The sequence below is a fragment of the Arachis ipaensis genome, chromosome B10 (assembly GCF_059453495.1).
Source record: "Arachis ipaensis isolate K30076 ecotype BB chromosome B10, ASM5945349v1, whole genome shotgun sequence".
Classification (NCBI taxonomy): domain Eukaryota; kingdom Viridiplantae; phylum Streptophyta; class Magnoliopsida; order Fabales; family Fabaceae; genus Arachis; species Arachis ipaensis.
In genome coordinates, this window is record NC_142435.1 from 102,581,956 (window position 1) to 102,603,577 (window position 21,622).

The 21,622-nt window shown below is 39.5% G+C and overlaps 1 non-coding gene across 1 annotated transcript; it reads left to right on the plus strand.

Annotated features, from left to right (window-relative positions):
* Window positions 1-11,304: 11,304 nt before the first annotated feature.
* On the plus strand, window positions 11,305-11,412 carry LOC148581121 (small nucleolar RNA R71). Its single transcript, XR_015896314.1, has one exon. It is a non-coding gene; the product is annotated as a small nucleolar RNA R71 (small nucleolar RNA).
* The last annotated feature ends 10,210 nt before the right edge of the window (window positions 11,413-21,622 follow it).

Sequence of the window (21,622 nt, forward strand, 5' to 3'; positions counted from 1 at the left end):
TTCAATGGTGGAGTTTCTACACACCATAGATTAAGGTGTGGAGCTCTGCTGTTCTTCATGAATTAATACAAAGTACTATTGTTTTTCTATTCAACTCAAGTCTATTTCTTCTCGAAGATATTCATTCGTTCTTCAACTTGATGAATGTGATGATCCTTGACACTCATCATCATTCTCACCTATGAACATGTGCCTGACAACCACCTCTGTTCTACTAGCAATGGCTTGAATGCGTATCTCTTAGGTTTCGAATCTAAGATTGGAACCTTCGTGGTATAGGCTAGAATTATTGGCGACCATTCCTGAGATCCGGAATGTCTAAACCTTGTCTGTGGTATTCTGAGTAGGATCTGGGAAGAGATGACTGTGACGAACTTCAAACTCGCGATTGTGGGGCGTGTGACAGACGCAAAAGGATTAAAGGATCCTATTCCGACATGATCGAGAACCGACAGATGATTAGCCGTGCGGTGACAGCGCATTTGGAACATTTTCACTGAGAGGACGGGAAGTAGCCATTGACAACGGTGATGCCCAACATAAAGCTTACCATGGAAAGGAGTATGAATGATTGGAAGAAGGCAATAGGAAAGCAGAGGTTCAGGAGGAACAAAGCATCTTCGTACGCTTATCTGAAATTCCTACCAATGAATTACATAAGCATCTCTATCTTTATTCTATTTTATGTTTATCTTTTAATTATCAATCCTCCATCACCATCTGAATTAGCCTAACTGAGATTTACAAGGTGACCATAGCTTGCTTCAAGCCAACAGTCTCCGTGGGATCGACCCTTACTCACGTAAGGTATTACTTGGACGACCCAGTGCACTTGCTGGTTAGTTGTGCGGAATTGTGACAAAGTGTGATTCACATTTGAGAGCTCTAAGTCTTTGGCGCCATTGTTGATGATCACAATTTCGTGCACCAAGTTTTTGGCACCGTTGCCGGGGATTGTTCGAGTTTGGACAACTGACGGTTCATCTTGTTGTTTAGATTAGGTAATTTTACTTTTTATTTTCGAAAAAAAAAAATTTAAAATACAAAAAAAAATTTTTTTTTTATCTTGTTCTTCAGAGTTTTTAAGAATGAATTCTAGAGTTTCATGATGATCTGTTGAAGTCTGGCTGGCTGTGAAGCCATATCTAATCTTATTGGACCGAGTTTCAACTTATCATCACAAGAGCTTGTTGATTTCTATCAATTTTGCTGTTGTTAGCAATGATCTGCTAAAGCTTGGCTGGCCATTGGCCATGTCTAGTGTTTTGGACCGGAGCTTTCACTGAAAGCTTGGCTGGCTAGTAAGCCATGTCTAATTCCTGGACCGAAGTCTTAGACTAATATTGCAATGATTCCTGGAATTCTTATTAAAAATTTTGTATCCCTTCTATTTTCTTTTCACCTCAAGTTTCGAAAATCACAAAAACAATTTATAAAACCACAAAAATCAAAAATATTTTGTTTCTTGTTTGAGTCTAGTATCAATTTTTAAGTTTGGTGTCAATTGCATGTTTCTGTTCTTCTTGCATTTTTCGAATTCATGCATGTTCTTCATTGATATTCAAGTTGTTCTTGATGATTTCATTGCTCTGATCTTTAAATTCTCTTGTTTTATGTGTTTTGTTGTTTCTCATATGCATTCTCAATTTATTAGTGTCTCCTGTATGAAAATTTTTAAGTTTAGTATCCTGCATGCATTGTTTATTTGATCTTAGTTGCATTTTTTTATTATTTCTCATCATCAAAAAAAATTCAAAAAAATTTTCAAAACCATGTCTTTTGAAGTCAATAATACAGAGAATTGAAGATTCAAAACATTCAGCAGAGGAATCAAACAGAAAAAGCTAGGCGTTCAAAACGCCCAGTGAAGAAGGCAAACTGGCATTTAAACGCCAGCCAGGGTACCTGGCTGGGCGTTTAACGCCCAAAAAGGTAGAGTTTTGGGCGTTAAACGCCAGAATGGATGCCATTCTGGGCGTTTAACGCCAGGATGACACTAGAGGGAAGATTTTGTTTTTAATTCAAATTTTTTTCAAATCTTCATAATTTTTCAAAATCAAATATTTTTCAAATCATATCTTTTCAGTCATATCTCTTCAAAATCAATTTCTTTCCATTTTTTCTATTTATTACTATTTTCGAAAATCCTTGCCAAAATTAATGATTTACTTCAAAATTTTCAAGTTGTTACTTGCCTATTAAGAAAGGATCAAATTTTAAATTTTAAGAATCATATCTTTTAATTTCTTGTTAGTCAAGTAATCAACTTTAATTTTAAAACTTTCTCTTTTTTTTAATTTTATTTTCAATTATATCTTCTCAATCATATCTTTTCAATCACATCTTTTTCAAAATTAAGTTTCAATCATATTTTTTTTATTTCTAATTTCAAAATCTTTTTCAAAATCACTTAATTTCTTTCCCAAACTTAATTTTCGAAAATCTCAATCAAATTTTCAAAATTTTCTTTTTATTATTTCAAAATATTTTTAATTTATTTTCGAAAATTCTTCCCCTCTTTTCACATCCTTCTATTTAAGGGACTAACACTCCTCCTCAAGGTGCAATTCGAACCCTATTTCTTTAATAAGTTCGAATTCTCTCATCTCTACCTCCTCCTTCTATTCTTCTTTTCCTCTGACACCTCAAAGAATCTCTATACTGTGACATAGAGGATTCTCTACTTTCTTGTTCTCTTCTCTTTCATATGAGCAGGAACAAAGATAAAGGAATACTTGTTCAAGCTGATCCTGAACATGAAAGGACCTTGAAGAGAAAGCTAAGAGAAGCTAAAGCACCATTCTCTCTAGAGGGCTTAACAGAGCTTTTCAAGGAAGAAGAAACCATGGCAGCCGAAAACAACAATGCCAACAATGAAAGGAAGGTGCTTGGTGACTTTACTGCACCTACTCCCGACTTCTATGGGAGAAGCATCTCAATCCCTGCCATTGGAGCAAACAACTTTGAGCTTAAGCCTCAATTAGTTTCTCTAATGCAACAGAATTGCAAGTCTCATGGACTTCCATTGGAAGATCCTCATCAGTTCTTAGCTGAATTCTTGCAAATCTGTGACACTGTCAAGATCAATGGGGTTGACTCTGAAGTCGACAGACTTATGCTTTTTCCTTTTGCTGTAAGAGACAGAGCTAGGACATGGTTGGATTCACAACCCAAAGAAAGCCTGAACTCTTGGGAAAAGCTAGTCAATGCCTTCTTGGCAAAGTTCTTTCCACCTCAAAAATTGAGCAAGCTTAGAGTGGAAGTCTAAACCTTCAGACAGAAGAAAGGTGAATCCCTCTATGAAGCTTGGGAAAGATACAAGCAATTGATCAGAAGGTACCATTCTGACATGCTTTCAGAATGGAGCATCATTGGTATTTTCTATGATGGTCTGTCTGAACTATCCAAGATGTCATTGGATAGCTCTGCTGGAGGATCTATTCATTTGAAGAAGACACCTGCAGAAGCTCAGGAACTCATTGAAATGGTTGCAAATAACCAATTCATGTACACTTCTGAAAGGAATCCTGTGAATAATGGGATAGCTCAGAAGAAAGGAGTTCTTGAGATTGATACTCTGAATGCCATATTGGCTCAGAATAAAATATTGACCCAACAAGTCAATATGATTTCTCAGAGTCTGTCTGGAATGCAAGCAGCAACAGGCAGTACTAAGGAAGCTTCCTTTGAAGAAGAAGCTTATGATCCTGAGAACCCAGCAATGGAAGAGGTGAATTACATGGGAGAACCCTATGGAAACACCTATAACCCTTCATGGAGAAATCATCCAAATCTCTCATGGAAGGATCAACAGAGGCCTCAACAAGGTTTCAACAACAATAATGGTGGAAGAAACAGGTTTAGCAATAGCAAGCCTTTTCCATCATCTTCTCAGCAACAGACAGAGAATTCTAAGCAAAGCCACTCTGACTTAGCAACCATTGTCTCTGATCTAATCAAAACCACTCAAAGTTTTGTGACTGAAACAAGGTCCTCCATTAGAATTTTGGAGGCACAAGTGGGATAGCTGAGAAAGAAAATTACTGAACTCCCTCCTAGTACTCTCCCAAGCAATACAAAAGACAATCCAAAGAGAGAGTGCAAGGCCATAACCACAACCCACACGGCCGAACTTGGAGAGGAGGAAGAGGCAGTGATCTCCACTGAGAAAGACCTCAATGGACGCCCACTGGCCTCCATGGAGTTCCCTAATGAGGAACCATGGGAATCTGAGGCTCACACAGAGACCATAGAGATTCCATTGAATTTACTTTTGCCATTCATGAGCTCTGATGAGTATTTCTCCTCTGAAGAGGATGAAGATGCTACTGAAGAGCAAGTTGCTAAGTACCTTGGAGCAGTCATGAAGCTAAATGCCAAGTTATTTGGTAATGAGACTTAGGAGGATGAACCTCCATTGCTCATCAAAGAACTGGATAACTTGACTAGGCAGAAATTACCTCTGAAGAGACAAGATCCTGGAAAGTTCTCAATACCTTGTACCATAGGCACCATGACCTTTGAGAAGGCTCTATGTGACCTAGGGTCAAGCATAAACCTCATGCCTCTCTCTGTAATGGAGAAACTAGGGATAATTAAGGTACAAGCTGTAAGAATCTCACTAGAGATGGCAGACAATTCAAAGAAACAGGCTTATGGACTTGTAGATGATGTCTTGGTAAAGGTTGAAGACCATTACATCCATGCTGATTTCATAATCCTAGAGACTGGGAAGTGTATGGATGAATCCATCACCCTTGGCAGACCCTTCCTAGCCACAGCAAAAGCTGTGATTAATGTTGACAGAGGAGAATTGATCATTCAAGTGAATGAAGACTCCCTTGTGTTTAAAGCTCAAGGATATCCCTCTGTCACCATGGAGAGGAAGCATGAAGAGCTTCTCTCAATACAGAGTCAAACAGAGCCTCCATAGTCAAACTTTAAGTTTGGTGTTGGGAGGTCACAACCAAACTTTAAGTTTGGTGTTGAACTCCTACATTCAAATTCTAAGTTTGGTGCTGGGAGGTTCCAACATTGCTCTGAACATCTGTGAGGCTCCATGAGAGCCCACTGTCAAGCTATTGACATTAAAGAAGCGCTTGTTGGGAGGCAACCCAATCTTTAATTATCTATGTTAAATTTCTATTTTCTTTTGTTATTTTTTTTTTGTAGGTTGATGATCATGTGAAGTCACAAAAACAATTGAAAATGCAAAAACAGAAGGAAAAACAGTATGAAAAATAGAACACCCTGAAGGAGAAACCTACTGGCGTTTAAACGCTAGTAAGGGTAGCAGAATGGGCGTTAAACGCCTAGTCTGGCACCATTCTGGGCGTTTAACGCCAGAAATGGGCACCAGACTGGTGTTTAACGCTAGAAACGGGTAAGAAGCTGGCGTTAAACGCCAGAAATGGGCAGCAGCCTGGCGTTTAACGCCAGGATTGGCAGCAAGGGGCGTTTTGTATGCCACATGGTGCAGGGATGAGAAATCCTTGACACCTCACGATCTGGGGACCCCACAGGATCCCCACCTACCCCATCTCTCTCTCTCTTCTTCACCCATTCACCAATCACCTCAATACCTCTTCCCCAAAAACCCCTCACCTATCAAATCCCACCATTCTCTTCACCACTCACATCCATCCTTCATAAAACCCCACCTATCTCACCATTCAAATTCAAACTACTTTCCCACCCAAACCCACCCATAATGGCCGGACCACACCCCCTCTCCACTCCTATATAAACCCCTCTTCACTCCTTCATTTTCACACAATCTAAACACTACTTTTCCCCCTTGGCCGAAACATAAAGCCCCCTCCATCTCCTCTATTTCTTCTTCTTTTACTCTCTTCTTTCTTCTTTTGCTCGAGGACGAGCAACCTTCTAAGTTTGGTGTGGTAAAAGCTAAAGCTTTTTGTTTTTCCATAACTATTTATGGCACCAAAGGCCAGAGAAACCTCTAGAAAGAGGAAAGGGAAGGCAAAAGCTTCCACCTCCGAGTCATGGGAGATGGAGAGATTCCTCTCAAGGGTGCATCAAGACCACTTCTATGAAGTTGTGGCCAAGAAGAAGGTGATCCCCGAGGTCCCTTTTAAACTCAAAAAGGGCGAATATTCGGAGATCCGACATGAGATCCGAAAGAAGAGGTTGGGAAGTTCTCACCAACCCCATTCAACAAGTCAGAATCTTAATGGTTCAAGAGTTCTATGCCAATGCATGGATCACCAAGAATCATGATCAAAGTGTGAACCCGGATCCCAAGAATTGGCTTACAATGGTCTAAGGGAAATACTTAGACTTTAGTCCAGAAAATGTAAGGTTGGCATTCAACTTGCCCATGATGCAAAAAGATGCACACCCCTACACTAGAAGGGTCAACTTTGATCAAAGGTTGGACCAAGTCCTCATGGACATCTGTGAAGAGGGCGCTCAATTGAAGAGAGATTCAAGAGGAAAGCCGGTTCAACTAAGAAGGCATGACCTCAAGCTCGTGGCTAGGGGATGGTTGGAGTTCATCCAATGCTCAATCATTCCCACTAGCAACCGGTCTGAAGTTACTATAGACCGGGCTATCATGATTCATAGCATCATGATTAGAGAGGAAGTAGAAGTTCATGAAGTTATATCCGAAGAACTCTACAAAGTGGCGGACAAGTCCTCCACTATGGCAAGGTTAGCCTTTCCTCACCTCATTTGTCACCTCTGCAATTTAGTTGGAATTGACATAGAGGGAGACATTCTTATTGATGAGGACAAGCCCATCACTAAGAAAAGGATGGAGCAAACAAGAGATCCCACTCATGGACAAGAGAATGAGGAAATTCCTCATCATGAAATCCCTGAGATTCCTCAAGGGATGCATTTTCCTCCACAAAACTATTGGGAGCAAATCAACACCTCCCTAGGAGAATTAAGTTCCAACATGGGACAACTAAGGGTGGAGCACCAAGAGCATTCCATCCTCCTCCATGAAATTAGAGAAGACCAAAGAACCATGAGAGAGGAGCAACAAAGGCAAGGAAGAGACATTGAGGAGCTCAAGTACTCCATAAGATCTTCAAGAGGAAGAACAAGCCGCCATCACTAAGGTGGACCCATTCTTTAATTTCCTTGTTCTTTATTTTCCTGTTTTTCGAATTTTTATGCTTATGTTTGTGTCTTTATTACATGATCATTAGTGTCTAAGTGTCTATGCCTTAAAGCTATGAAAATGAATCCATCATCTTTCTTAAAGGAAAAATATTTTTAATTGAAAAAGAAAAAAGAAATGCATGAATTTCAAATTTTAAAACAATTTAATTATTTTGATGTGGTGGCAATACTATTGTTTTTCTGAATGAATGCTTGAACAGTGCATATTTTTGAATTTGATTGTTCATGAATGTTAAAGTTGTTGGCTCTTGAAAGAATGATAGAAAAGGAGAAATATTATTTGATAATCTGAAAAATCATAAAATTGATTCTTGAAGCAAGAAAAAGCAGTGAAAAGCTTGCAAAAAAAAAAGGGATATATGCGAAAAAAAAAAGAAGAAGAAGAAAAAAAGAAAGAAAAAAGAAAAGCAAGCAGAAAAAGCCAATACCCCTTTAAACCAAAAGGCAAGGGTGATAAAAAGGATCCAAGGCTTTGAGCATCAGTGGATAGGAGGGCCCACAGGAATAAAATCCTAGCCTAAGCGGCTAAACCAAGCTGTCCCTAACCATGTGCTTGTGGCGTGAAGGTGTCAAGTGAAAACTTGAGACTGAGCGGTTAAAGTCGAGGTCAAAAGCAAAAAGAAGAGTGTGCTTAAGAACCCTGGACACCTCTAATTGGGGACTCTAGCAAAGCTGAGTCAAAATCTGAAAAGGTTCACCCAGTTATGTGTCTGTGGCATTTATGTATCCGGTGGTAATACTGGAAAACAAAGTGCTTAGGGGCACGGCCAAGACTCATAAAGTAGCTGTGTTCAAGAATCAACATACTTAACTAGGAGAATCAATAACACTATCTGGATTCTGAGTTCCTATAGATGCCAATCATTCTAAACTTCAAGGAATAAAGTGAGATGCCAAAACTGTTCAGAAGCAAAAAGCTAAAAGCCCCACTCATCTAATTAATACTGATCTTCACAGATGTTTTTGGAATTCATTGTATATTCTCTTCTTTTTATCCTATTTTATTTTCAGTTGCTTGGGGACAAGCAACAATTTAAGTTTGGTGTTGTGATGAGCGGATAATTTATACGCTTTTTGGCATTGTTTTTAGTATATTTTTAGTATATTTTAATTAGTTTTTGTTATGTTTTTATTAGTTTTTAAATAAAAATCACTCTTCTGGACTTTACTATGAGTTTTTGTGTTTTTCTGTGATTTCAGGTATTTTCTGGCTGAAATTGAGGGACCTAAGCAAAAATCTGATTTAGAGGCTGAAAAAGGACTACAGATGCTGTTGGATTCTGACCTCCCTGCACTCAAAGTGGATTTTCTGGAGCTACAGAAGCCCAATTGTCGCGCTCTCAATTGCGTTGGAAAGTAGACATCCTGGACTTTCCAGAAATATATAATAGTCTATACTTTGCTCGAGATTTGATGGCCCAAATAGGCGTTCCAAGTCAGCTCAAGAATTCTGGCGTTTAACTCCAAAACTGGCCCAAAAGCTGGAGTTAAACGCCCAAACTGGCACAAAAGCTGGCGTTTAACTCCAAGAAAAGTCTCTACACATGGAAGCTTCAATGCTCAGCCCAAGCACACACCAAGTGGGCCCAGAAGAAGATTTATGCATTAATTATTGATTTCTGTAAACCCTAGGCTACTAGTTCTCTATAAATAGGACCTTTTGCTATTGTATTTTCATCTTTGGGAAAATCTTTGACTCATTCTTTGATAGACCTTTTCACATTTAGGAGGCTAGCCTCACGACCATGGCTAGACCTTGTTCTTATGTATTTTCAACGGTGGAGTTTCTACACACCATAGATTAAGGTGTGGAGCTCTGTTGTTCTTCATGAATTAATACAAAGTACTATTGTTTTTCTATTCAACTCAAGTCTATTTCTTCTCCAAGATATTCATTTGTTCTTCAACTTGATGAATGTGATGATCCGTGACACTCATCATCAATCTCACCTATGAACATGTGCCTGACAACCACCTCTGTTCTACTAGCAATGGCTTGAATGCATATCTCTTGGGTTTCTAATCTAAGATTGGAACCTTCGTGGCATAGGCTAGAATTATTGGCAAACATTCCTGAGATCCGGAATGTCTAAACCTTGTTTGTGGTATTCTGAGTAGGATCTGGGAAGGGATGACTGTGACGAGCTTCAAACTCGTGATTGTGGGGAGTGTGACAGACGCAAAAGGATCAAAGGATCCTATTCCGACATGATCGAGAACCGACAGATGATTAGCCATGCGGTGACAGCGCATTTGGAACATTTTCACTGAGAGGACGGGAAGTAGCCATTGACAACGGTGATGCCCAACATAAAGCTTGCCATGGAAATGAGTATGAATGATTGGAAGAAGGCAATAGGAAAGCAGAGGTTCAGGAGGAACAAAGCATCTTCGTACGCTTATCTGAAATTCCTACCAATGAATTACATAAGTATCTCTATCTTTATTCTATTTTATGTTTATCTTTTAATTATCAATCCTCCATCACCATCTGAATTAGCCTGACTGAGATTTACAAAGTGACCATAGCTTGCTTCAAGCCGACAGTCTCTGTGGGATCGACCCTTACTCACGTAAGGTATTACTTGGACGACCCAGTACACTTGCTCGTTAGTTGTGCAGAATTGTGACAAAGTGTGATTCACGTTTGAGAGCTCCAAGTCTTTGGCGCCATGTTGATGATCACAATTTCATGCACCACTCTCCTATGTCCACATCAATCACAACTCTTGTTGTGGCTAGGAAGGGTCTTCCAAGGATGATGGATTCATCCTCATCCTTCCCAGTGTCTAGTATTATGAAATCAGCAGGGATGTAAAGGCCTTTAACTTTTACTAGCACGTCCTCTACTTGTCCATAAGCCTACTTTCTTGAGTTGTCTGCCATCTCTAATGAGATTCTGGCAGCTTGCACCTCAAAGATTCCCAGTTTCTCCATTACAGAGAGGGGCATGAGGTTTATCCCTGACCCAAGATCACATAGAGCCTTTTCAAAGGTTATGGTGCCTATGGTACAAGGTATTAAGAACTTTCCAGGATCCTGTTTCTTCTGAGGCAATCTCAGTTGATCTAGATCACTCAGTTCATTGGTGAGCAAGGGAGGTTCATCTTCCCAAGTCTCATTACCAAATAATTTGGCATTCAGTTTCATGATTGCACTAAGATACTTGGCAACTTGCTTTTCAGTAACATCTTCATTCTCTTCAGAAAAATAATATTCATCAGAGCTCATGAATGGCATAAGGAGGTTTAATGGAATCTCTATGGTCTCCAGATGAGCCTCAGAGTCCTTTGGTTCCTCAGAGGGAAACTCCTTATTGATCTCTGGACGTCCCAGGAGGTCTTCCTCACTGGGGTTCACGTCCTCTCCCTCCCTTGTAGGTTCGGCCATGATGATCAATTCAATGGCCTTGCACTCTCCTTTTGGATTTTCTTCTGTATTGCTTGGAAGAGTACTAGGAGAGGTTTTAGTGATCCTTTTACTCAACTGGCCCACTTGCGCTTCCAAATTTCTAATGGAGGACCTTGTTTCATTCATGAAACTTAGAGTGGCCTTAGATAGATCAGAGACTATATTTGTCAAGCTAGATAGATTCTGCTCAGAACTCTCTGTCTTTTGCTGAGTGGATGATGAAAAAGGCTTGCTATTGCTAAACCTGTTTCTTCCACCATTATTAAAGCCTTGTTGAGGCTTTTGATCCTTCCAAGAGAGATTTGGGTGATTTTTCCATGAGGGATTATAGGTATTTCTATAGGGTTCACCCATGTAATTCACCTCTGCTATTGCAGGGTTCTCAGGATCATAAGCTTCTTCTTCAGAAGATGCCTCTTGAGTACTGTTGGATTCAGCTTGCATTCCATTCAGACTCTGAGAAATCATATTGACTTGCTGAGTCAATATTTTGTTCTGAGCCAGTATGCCATTCATAGTATCAATTTCAAGAACTCCCTTCTTCTGAGGCGTCCCATTACTCACAGGATTCCTCTCAGAAGTGTACATGAACTGGTTATTAGCAACCATGTCAATGAGTTCTTGAGCTTCTGCAGGTGTTTTCTTTAGGTGAATGGATCCACCTGCAGAAGTATCCAACGACATCTTAGCTAATTTAGACAGACCATTATAGAATATATCCAGGATGGTCTATTTTGAAAGCATGTCAGAAGGACTCTTTTTGGTCAGTTGCTTGTATCTCTCCCAAGCTTCATAGAGGGATTCACCTTCTTTCTGTCTGAAGGTTTAAACATCCACTCTAAGCTTACTAAGCTTTTGAGGAGGAAAAAACTTGGCTAAGAAAGCCGTGACCAGCTTATCCCAAGAGTTTAGGCTATCTTTAGGTTGAGAGTCCAACCATACTCTAGCTCTGTCTCTTACAGCAAACGGGAAAAGCATAAGCCTGTAGACCTCGGGGTCAACCCCATTGGTCTTAACAGTATCACAGATCTGCAAGAACTCAGTTAAGAACTGAAAAGGATCTTCAGATGGAAGTCCATGAAACTTGCAGTTCTGTTACATCAGAGAAACTAATTGAGGTTTAAGCTCAAAATTGTTTGTTCAAATGGCAGGGATTGAGATGCTCCTTCCATGTAAATTGGAATTAGGTGCAGTGAAGTCACCAAGCATCCTCCTTGCATTGTTGTTGTTAGGTTCGGCTGCCATCGCCTTTTCTTGTTCAAAAATTTTAGTAAGGTTGTCTCTGGATTGTTGTATTTTAGCTTCTCTTAGTTTCCTCTTCAGAGTCCTTTCAGGTTCAGGATCAGCTTCAACAAGAATGTTCTTATCCTTGTTCTTGCTCATATGAAAAAGAAGAAGAAAGCAGAAAAGAAAATATGGAATCCTCTATGTCACAGTATAGAGATTCCTTTATGTGAGTAAAAGAAAGTAAGAATAGAAGAAGGAAAAGATGAGAATCCAAACACAAGGGTAAGGATAGAAGTGTTAATGGATGAATAAATAAATAGAAGGAGATTAGAGATGAGAGAAGAATTAAAAAATTTAACAAAATAAAATAAAAATATTTTAAATTTAAAATTAAAATTCAAAAATTAAAATTAAAATTAAATTAAGTTCAAAACAATTAATTAATTAAAAAGGAATTTTTGAAAAAGAGGAAGGGATTTTCGAAAATTAGAGATAGAGAGTTAGTTAGGTAGTTTTGAAAAAGATATGATTGAAACAAAAAGATATGATTGATTAAAAGAGATTTGAAATTTGTTTTTGAAAAAGATATGATTGAAATTGAAAAAGATATGATTGAAACAAAAAGATAAGATTGATTGAAAAAGATTTGAAAATCAATTTTAAAAAGATATGATAAGGAATTGAAAAGATTTAATTTTGAAAACTAAAATTGATTACTTGACTAACAAGAAACAAAAAGATATGATTTTAAAATTTAAAGATTGAACCTTTCTTAATAGGCAAGTAACAACTTAATATTTTTGAATCAATCATATTAAATGTTGGTATTAAATTCGAAAATATGAAATAAAAATAAGAAAAGATTTTTGAAAATCAATTTCAAACTTTCCAAAATTATGAAAGAAAATTGAGAAAAGTTTGATTTTTGAAAAAGATTTGAAAAAGATAGGATTTTTAAATTGAAAATTTGATTTGACTCATAAGAAACAACTAAATTTTAAAAAGTTTTGAAAAAGTCAACTCAAATTTTTGAAATTTATGAGTGAAATAAGGGAAAGATATTTTTTTGATTTTTGAATTTTAATAAAGAAAGAGAAAAACATCAAAAAGACTCAATGCATGAAAATTTTGGATCAAAACATGTGATGCATGCAAGAACACTATGAATGTCAAGATGAACACCAAGAACTTATTTTTGAAAATTTTTAAGCAAAGAAAAACATGCAAGACACCAAACTTAAAAAATTTTTATTCTTTAGACATTAACAATTCAAGAATGCATATGAAAAAAAAGAAAAGACACAAAACAAGAAAATATGAAGATCAAACAAGAAGACTGGCCAAGAAAAACTTGAAGATCATGAAGAACATATGAACACACTTTCGAAAAAATGCAAGAAGAATAAAAACATGCAATTGACACCAAACTTAAAAATTGACTCAAGACTCAAACAAGAAACACAAAATATTTTTTATTTTTATGATTTTATAAATTTTTTTTAATTTTTCGAAAATTAATTGGGAAAAATGAAAAAGAAGAAATTATTTTTTTGTATTTTTCGAAAATAAGAAATAAAAAGCTTAAAATAAAAATAAAATTACCTAATCTGAGCAACAAGATGAACCGTCAGTTGTCCAAACTAGAACAATCTCCGGCAACAGCGCCAAAAACTTGGTGTGCGAAATCGTGATCATTCCTTCCTTGGTAACGGCGCTAAAAACTCAATACGCACGTTCATGTTCTTAATTCTGTTTCACAACTTCGTACAACTAACCAGTAAGTGCACTGGGTCGTCCAAGTAATAAACCTTACGTGAGTAAGGGTCGATCCCACGGAGATTGTCGGCTTGAAGCAAGCTATGGTCACCTTGTAAATCTCAGTCAGGCAGATTCAAATGTATTAAGAGATTATAGTTTACTAAAAGATAATTAAAATAGGATAGAGATACTTATTTAATTCATTGGTGAGAATTTCAGAAAAGCGTATAGAGATGCTTTCGTCCCTCTGAACCTCTACTTTCCTGCTGTCTTCATCCAATCCTTCCTACTCCTTTCCATGGCAAGCTGTATGTTAGGCATCACCGTTGTCAATAGCCACTTGTCCTCTCAGTGAAAATGGTCCAATGCACTGTCACTGCATGGCTAATCATCTGTCGGTTCTCGATCATACTAGAATAAGATTTACTATCCTTTTGCGTCTGTCACTACGCCCAACACTCGCGAGTTTGAAGCTCGTCACAACCATCCCTTCCCAGATCCTACTCGGAATACCACAGACAAGGTTTAGACTTTCCGGATCTCGGGAATGGCCATCCATGGGTTCTAACTTATACCATGAATACTCTAATAGCTCAGACTCGGTCCCCTGTATTAGATATCTAAAGATACTCATTCTAGCTTGTTTGCATGTAGAACGGGAGTGTTTGTCAGGCACGCGTTCATAGGTGAGAATGATGATGAGCGTCACATAATCATCACATTCATCATGTTCTTGGGTGCGAATGAATATCTTAGAAGCGGAATAAGCTTGAATTGAATAGAAAAACAGTAGTACTTTGTATTAATTCTTGAAGAACATCAGAGCTCCACACCTTAATCTATGGTGTGTAGAAACTCTACCATTGAAAATACATAAGTGATGAAGGTCCAGGCATGGTCGAGAGGCCATCCCCAAAAACGTGATCAAAGGATCAAAAGGTAATCCAAAGATGTAAATACAATAGTAAAAAGTCCTATTTATACACTAGGGTTTGCAGAATTTAGTAAATGATGCAAAAATCCACTTCTGGGGCCCACTTGGTGTGTGCTTGGGCTGAGCATTAAGCTTTACACGTGTAGAGGCTTCTCTTGGAGTTGAACGCCATTTGGAGCCTGTTTCTGGCGTTGAACTCCACTTTGCAACCTGTTTCTGGCGTTCGACTCCAGAATGCAGCATAGAACTGGCGTTCAACGCCAGTTTACGTCATCTATCTTTAATCAAATTATAGACTATTATATATTGTGGGAAAGCCCTGGATGTCTACTTTCCAACGCAATTGAGAGCGCGCCATTTGGAGTTTTTTAGCTCTAGAAAATCCACTTTGAGTGCAGGGAGGTCAGAATCCAACAGCATCTGCAGTCCTTCTTCAACCTCTGAATCTGATTTTTGCTCAAGTCCCTCAATTTCAGCCAGAAAATACCTGAAATCACAAAAAAACACACAAACTCATAGTAAAGTCCATAAATGTGAATTTTAATTAAAAATTAATAAAAATATACTAAAAACTAACTAAATTATACTGAAAACTATGTAAAAACAATGCCAAAAAGCGTATAAATTATCCGCTCATCAGTGTGAAAACATGCTTTCAGGACTCAAAATAGCTAAATTTAATTCACCTTGATTACATTAGATGCCTTGATATGTTTGTTAAGTGATTTCAGATTTAGGAGGCAAAGATTGGATCAAGGGAATGAAGGAAAAGCATGTAAAAATGGAGAACTCATGAAGAAATGAAGGAATCGCAAAAGTTGTCAAGCCGACCTCTGATTTGCCATGGTTGCATTTCGCATAGGGACACGCACACGCATGGTGCGCGTAAGCGCCAATGGGTGCATATGATTCACTTAGTCAAACACGTGGCCAGCGATTTTAGAAGCCTTGTGGGACCAATCCAACTCATTTTTGATGATGTTCCGAGGGTTACCTGAAACTGGCGGCCGATCTCGGATGAGATCTTCGGTACAGGTCGGAGACGGCGTGTCCGGCTGGCTGGTGGCAGCCGGAGCTGTCGTGTCCGACTCGTTGGACTTGCCACACTGCTGATCCTTGACCACCGGAGGGTGGGGGGTACCTGCAAGAGACTCCGATGCCTAAGTTAGCACGTGTATTAAGCAGGTTTATTGTAGAATCAGAGTATGAGTTATACCTGGATGCTCCAGTGTATTTATAGTAGTGTGAGCTGGCCTTTCTGATAAGATAAGTTAGTTATCTTATCTTATCTTATCTTATTTTGGGTGAAGTCAGCTTATCTTCAAGGGGACTGCCTTTATCTCTATTGGCTTGGATTGCCTTTGGATTTAGGTCGTGTTCCTCTATTTGGGCCCTTTATTGGGCTTTCCTGTCGATTTGGCCGAGATCTTTAGAAGAGGTCGGGTAGTCTGACCTGAAGAGGTCGGTCGCTTTGTCGCCAATCATCCCGGGTCAGGTAGCTCGACCCAGGGTATAAACAGTGCCCCTGCTTGAGCTCGGTCTTCTTTTTTGAGGTCGAGTCCTTTGACTTCGATCCTTCTTTAGTGAAGCCGAGTTCAAGCATTTTGTCGATTTCTTCCTTTTGTAGACTCTTTTTGAATGTAGAACGTTTTCTTCTAAAAGCGCGCGCTTTTATATCCGCGCTTTGTTTTTTGGGAATGTGAGAGGGTTTAATACCTTCATTAATTGGTATTAATTGCCCCGTTCTCTCTTGGCTTTTATTTTGAATCTCTCAATCAAAAAACGGTTTCTCTTCTTCGCACTTCTTCATAACTTCTCCCTTTACTCTTTCATTTTCTGTTTCTTTCGTGGTTCCTTCCCGCAACGCTTGTTCTGCTACTGCTTTCTGAGGAAGAAGGGTGATTTCTAGATTTCTCCTTCTATCTTCGCAGTTTTCCGCTTCGAGGGGTGGCTTTGGTGCTTTAGCTTATTCTTCAGGTTCGATTTTCTTCCTCTGTTTTTTTATATGTCTGTTTTTTGAATTTTGCTCAGAGAAAGTTTGGATCTTTTCTGCTTTTACCCTACCTGATGTGTTCTAGAATTTCTTCGTTTTTGGTGTGAATCTTTTTCCTTTTCTTGTTGCCTGAATCTAAAGATTGGGGCTTTTGCATGTTTGTTGTTGTTTCTGCTTGTGCCTTCGATGATGGTTTTGCTTGATTCTGAAAAATTTTGCGTCTTTGGTGATTTTCTGCTAGGCATTTTTGATTTTGACAATGCTTTGGTTGATAGACTGTAGAAAGGTAGTGACTTTTTGTGTTTTTACTTCCTTTGTTTCGTTCGAAGCCTTATTTTTTCCTTTTTTGATGAGTGTCGGGACGTAAGCTGTAGAATTTTCTTGAAACTTTGCTTCGTTGCTGCCTCCAAAGGATGCCCCAGGACTTTAGTTTGAGTCTTGGGGTTTTCCTTTCATGTTTGTTCGTCTGTCGAGTTGTTTTGCCCCTCGTCCGAGATGTTTTGTTAGTAATCCATTCTTCTTTTCTTATTGTAGGATTTAGTTGGCCTCATGTCTTCTCGCAATAACGTCGTAGAGATATCTTCCCAGGTTCCCGAGGGCATGGCCGATTGGGTGGACTCGATGGTTATTATATGTGTCTCTTTGGTTGATTCCGAGTTTTGCACGCAGCTTAGGCAGTTTCATAGGGTCTGTAGTAATCCTGGTGATGAGAAGAATTATGAACTTGTCCCTCCCTCTTCTGATGAGAGGGTTTATTTCTCTACTCGGGTTGTTAATGATCGCCCTTTTTTCTATGCTTATGACTTCTTCTTTGGTCAGCTGGGTATCACCCTTCCTTTTACTGAATTTGAGACCGACCTATTATGGTTCTGTAATGTTGCTCCCTCTCAAATTCACCCTAATTCCTGGGGTTTCATTAAAATTTTTTAATTGTTGTGTAATGGTTTTGGTATCCCTGCCTCGCAATCTCTCTTTTTCTACCTATTTGTGTTGACGAAGCCTGGAGTAGTAAAAAAGAAGGCAGCTTGGGTCTCCTTTCGATCTTCCCAGGGAAAGAAGGTCTTTTCCATGTTTGATGAATCGTTTCGCGATTTTAAGAACTACTTTTTTAAGGTTCGAGCTGTTGAAGGAGTTCGGCCCTTTTTCCTGGATGAGAATGATGAGCCCGTCTTTCCCTTGGAATGGCAAAAAGATGTCAGAGTGTCCAGATATAAGTGGGAAATGTTGGATGAGGCTGAGCGAGCTTTTGTGACTATCTTGGAAGAACACTGGGGTCAATCTCCCCATCTTGATACAAAGAAATTTTTAACCAATCCTTCTCTTCTTCAAACTGAGCTGGGTATTTTGCGTTTCCTTTGTTATCTGTTTATATTGCTTGTGAATGCCTTTCCGACTTGTAGCTTAATTTCTTACTATTGTGTCTTATTTGCAGAGGCGATGAAGAATAATGAATCCATGAAAGCTTTTAAGAGGGCCCAGAAGGCGACTGCTGCCAAAAACATCTCGGCTAAGGCGGCCAGGGAGGGATCTTCCCAAGTGCATGTGAAGTCGTCCATGACGAGTTCTCCTGGGGTGAGGAAGGTGATCCCCACTCCCCGAGTTCATCTGGCTGACCCTCTTCCAACTTCTGTTGCTCCTTCTGTCGCTCCTTCCAATAAGAAACAAAAAACAGTTGAGCCCTTCGACCTCGATGCTCCCAACTTTAATGCAATTGAATTTGTGGACCAGCAAATCGGTCCCTATGGTGCCCTTTCTATGGACGATGTGTCCATCCTTCATCATTTGGAATTTATGACCCGAAACAGCATAAAGATGGCGTATATGGGGGCTGCTCTGCACCGAACTGCCCAGAACCTTCCTCTCCATGCCACCAAAGCATTTATGGAGGAGGCAAAGCAAGAGTTCGATCGGATGAAGGGGCTGAAGGAGGAGCTCGAGGTAAAGGTGGCCAAGCTGGAAAAAGATCTAGAGAACGAGAAGGCGAGTTCCCTTTCTCTGGCAGCTTCTGTGCGGTTGGCCGAGGACACGGCAATGATGCATAAGGATAGTTACGTTACGTCCTATCGGGAGGTGATGCGCCTGAGGGTGGAGCTGGAGAGTGCCCGTGAAGATTATTCCGAACTTCAAGGTCATCTTGTTGGCAGCGTGACTGCTGCTTATGAGAACATGAAGGAGCAAGTTCGGGTCATTGCTCCCGAGGCCGACCTGACCCTCTTCAGCCTGGATAATGTTGTCAAGGATGGCAAGATTGTCCCTGATGAAGAGGATGATGATAATGTCGAACCTCCCCTTGTGTCCTCTGCTAAGGTCTCGACTTCTGCTGTTCCTGCCGAGGTCGACCCTTCCGCTTCTGATCCTGACTGCCAGATTTTAAACCGGGATGACGGTACTATAGATGCTGTTCCTCTCCAGACTCGCCCCCCATCTCCTCGGACTGATGCTGCTAAAAAGTCTTCTGACCCTTAGCTCACTTATTCTGGATATTTATGTAGTTGGCCCGGCTTGTGGGCTTTTTAAACTCTTTATGTTTTGTTAACTGCTGACACTTTCTCGTTGCTTGCCTAGCAACTTTAATTTTTGAAAAACAAAAGGTAGCACACTTAGCTTTTTAAGGTAGGTTTTGGTGGCCTCCGAGGCTTTTATAACTTTGTAGATTATATCATGCTTTTTTGTGCTTGACTTGGTATCTCTTCTGTTTTTTGAGAATGTTGGAACCTTGCAGCTTGAGCTTTTTGGATTGCTTTGTACTTTTGTAGCTTGAATCCTTTGTGGTTGTGGTTATGTGGGTCTAACTTGTTTTTCCGTTTTCTCGTTCTTGCTTGTATTTCTGATGATCTATAACCGATTTCTTCAAGTTGGTCCTGCAAGTTATTTTTGTAATCCCCCTTCTTGGATCTTTGTCAGATCTTTTTCAGGGATTACTTTTATAACTTTTTAGTAGTAGGAGTCTGACTTCGTGAAGTCGGTCTTTTTCTAAGTTATTTTTGTAATCCTCTTTCTTGGACCTTTGTCAGGTCTCTTTCAGGGATTACTTTTATAACTTTGTTTGCTGTAGGAGACCGACTTCGTTAGGTCGATCTCTTCTAAGTTATTTTTGTAATCCTCTTTCTTGGACCTTTGTCAGGTCTCTTTCAGGGATTACTTTTATAACTTTGTTTGCTGTAGGAGACCGACTTCGTTAGGTCGATCTCTTCTAAGTTATTTTTGTAATCCTCTTTCTTGGACCTTTGTCAGGTCTCTTTCAGGGATTACTTTTATAACTTTGTTTGCTGTAGAAGACCGACTTCGTTAGGTCGATCTCTTCTAAGTTATTTTTGTAATCCTCTTTCTTGGACCTTTGTCAGGTCTCTTTCAGGGATTACTTTTATAACTTTTTTTGCTGTAGGAGACCAACTTCGTTAGGTCGATCTCTTCTAAGTTATTTTTGTAATCCTCTTTCTTGGACCTTTGTCAGGTCTCTTTCAAGGATTACTTTTATAACTTTGTTTGTTGTAGAAGACCGACTTCGTTAGGTCGATCTCTTCTAAGTTATTTTTGTAATCCTCTTTCTTGGACCTTTGTCAGGTCTCTTTCAGGGATTACTTTTATAACTTTGTTTGCTGTAGGAGACCGACTTCGTTAGGTCGATCTCTTCTAAGTTATTTTTGTAGTCCTTTTTCTTGGACCTTTGTCAGATCACTTTCAGGGACTACTTTTATAACTTTTTCATTTTGGGCTGACTTTGTCATGTCGGGCCCTTCTAAGTTAAAGTAATCCTCTTTAATAGGGTTGGCCAGACCTCTTTCCAGGGTTTACTTATAACTTGGGTTGACATGGTCCGACTTCTTAACGTCGGCCAGTCTTTAAGTTATTATTTTAGCAATCCGTAAGACCTCGTCAGGTTCTTTTTTGGATCACTTTCGATAACTTCTTACATTATTCTGTGTTCATCTTTGCCGATTTGTAGAAAGTGGTTGTCATCTTTTAGATCGTCTTTTGGGTGAATCACGTTTTCACCTTAATCGGACGATTATCTTTATCGTGATCGTGCAGTGAAATTATTTTTTCACTTTCTGCCGATCTGTTGCTTTATAATCGGACGATGAATGCTTCAGATTAATGCGTCTTCAATACTTGTAGAATATCTTCTTAGGTTGCAGGCGTGCCATGATCTGGGAAGCTCTCGTCCATCGAGTTCGGACAGTCTGTAGTAGCCCTTCCCAAGTACTTCTACAACTTGGTAGGGTCCTTTCCAGTTTGCTGCCAACTTTCCTTCTCCTGGTCGAGTTGTTCCAATATCGTTTCAGATTAGGATGAAATCGTTCTCCATGAAACTTCTCGGCACTACCCTTTGATTATATCTGAAAGCCATTCGACGTTTTAGTGCTTCTTCCCTGATCCGAGCTCTTTCTTGAATTTCGGGTAGCAGGTCGAGCTCTTCCCTCTGAAGTTGGGAGTTTTCTCCCTCATTGTAATGAACTACTCTAGGCGATCCTTCCTCAATCTCTACTAGAATCATCGCCTCTATTCCGTATGCTAACTGGAAGGGGGATTCCTTCGTGGTGGAATGTGGCGTCGTTCGATAGGCCCATAGGACCTGTGGAAGCTCTTCTGCCCAGGCTCCCTTTGCATCTTGTAATCTCCATTTTAACCCGGCCAATATGACTTTGTTAGCAGCTTCGGCCTGTCCATTGGCTTGTGGGTGTTCAACGGAGGTGTACTGGTGCTTTATATTCAAGTCGGCTACTAGTTTTCTGAAGCCTGCATCTGTGAATTGAGTGCCATTGTCTGTGGTTATTGAATATGGAACCCCGAACCTTGTGAAAATATTTCTATATAAGAATTTCCGGCTTCTTTGAGCGGTGGCATTGGCTAGGGGCTTGGTGCGCAGAAATTGTGATTACATTTTGATTATGTAAAATTCATCGCTCTTTCTTTCCCTGGTAATGGCGCCAAAAACATGATGCCAATACCATGGTTCACAACTTCGCACAACTAACCAGCAAGTGCACTGCGTCGTCCAAGTAATACCTTACGTGAGTAAGGGTCGAATCCCACGGAGATTGTTAGTATGAAGCAAGCTATGATCACCTTGTAAATCTCAGTCAGGGGGATATAAAATAGTAATGGGGTTTTCGAAAATAATTAATAAAATAGGGATAGAA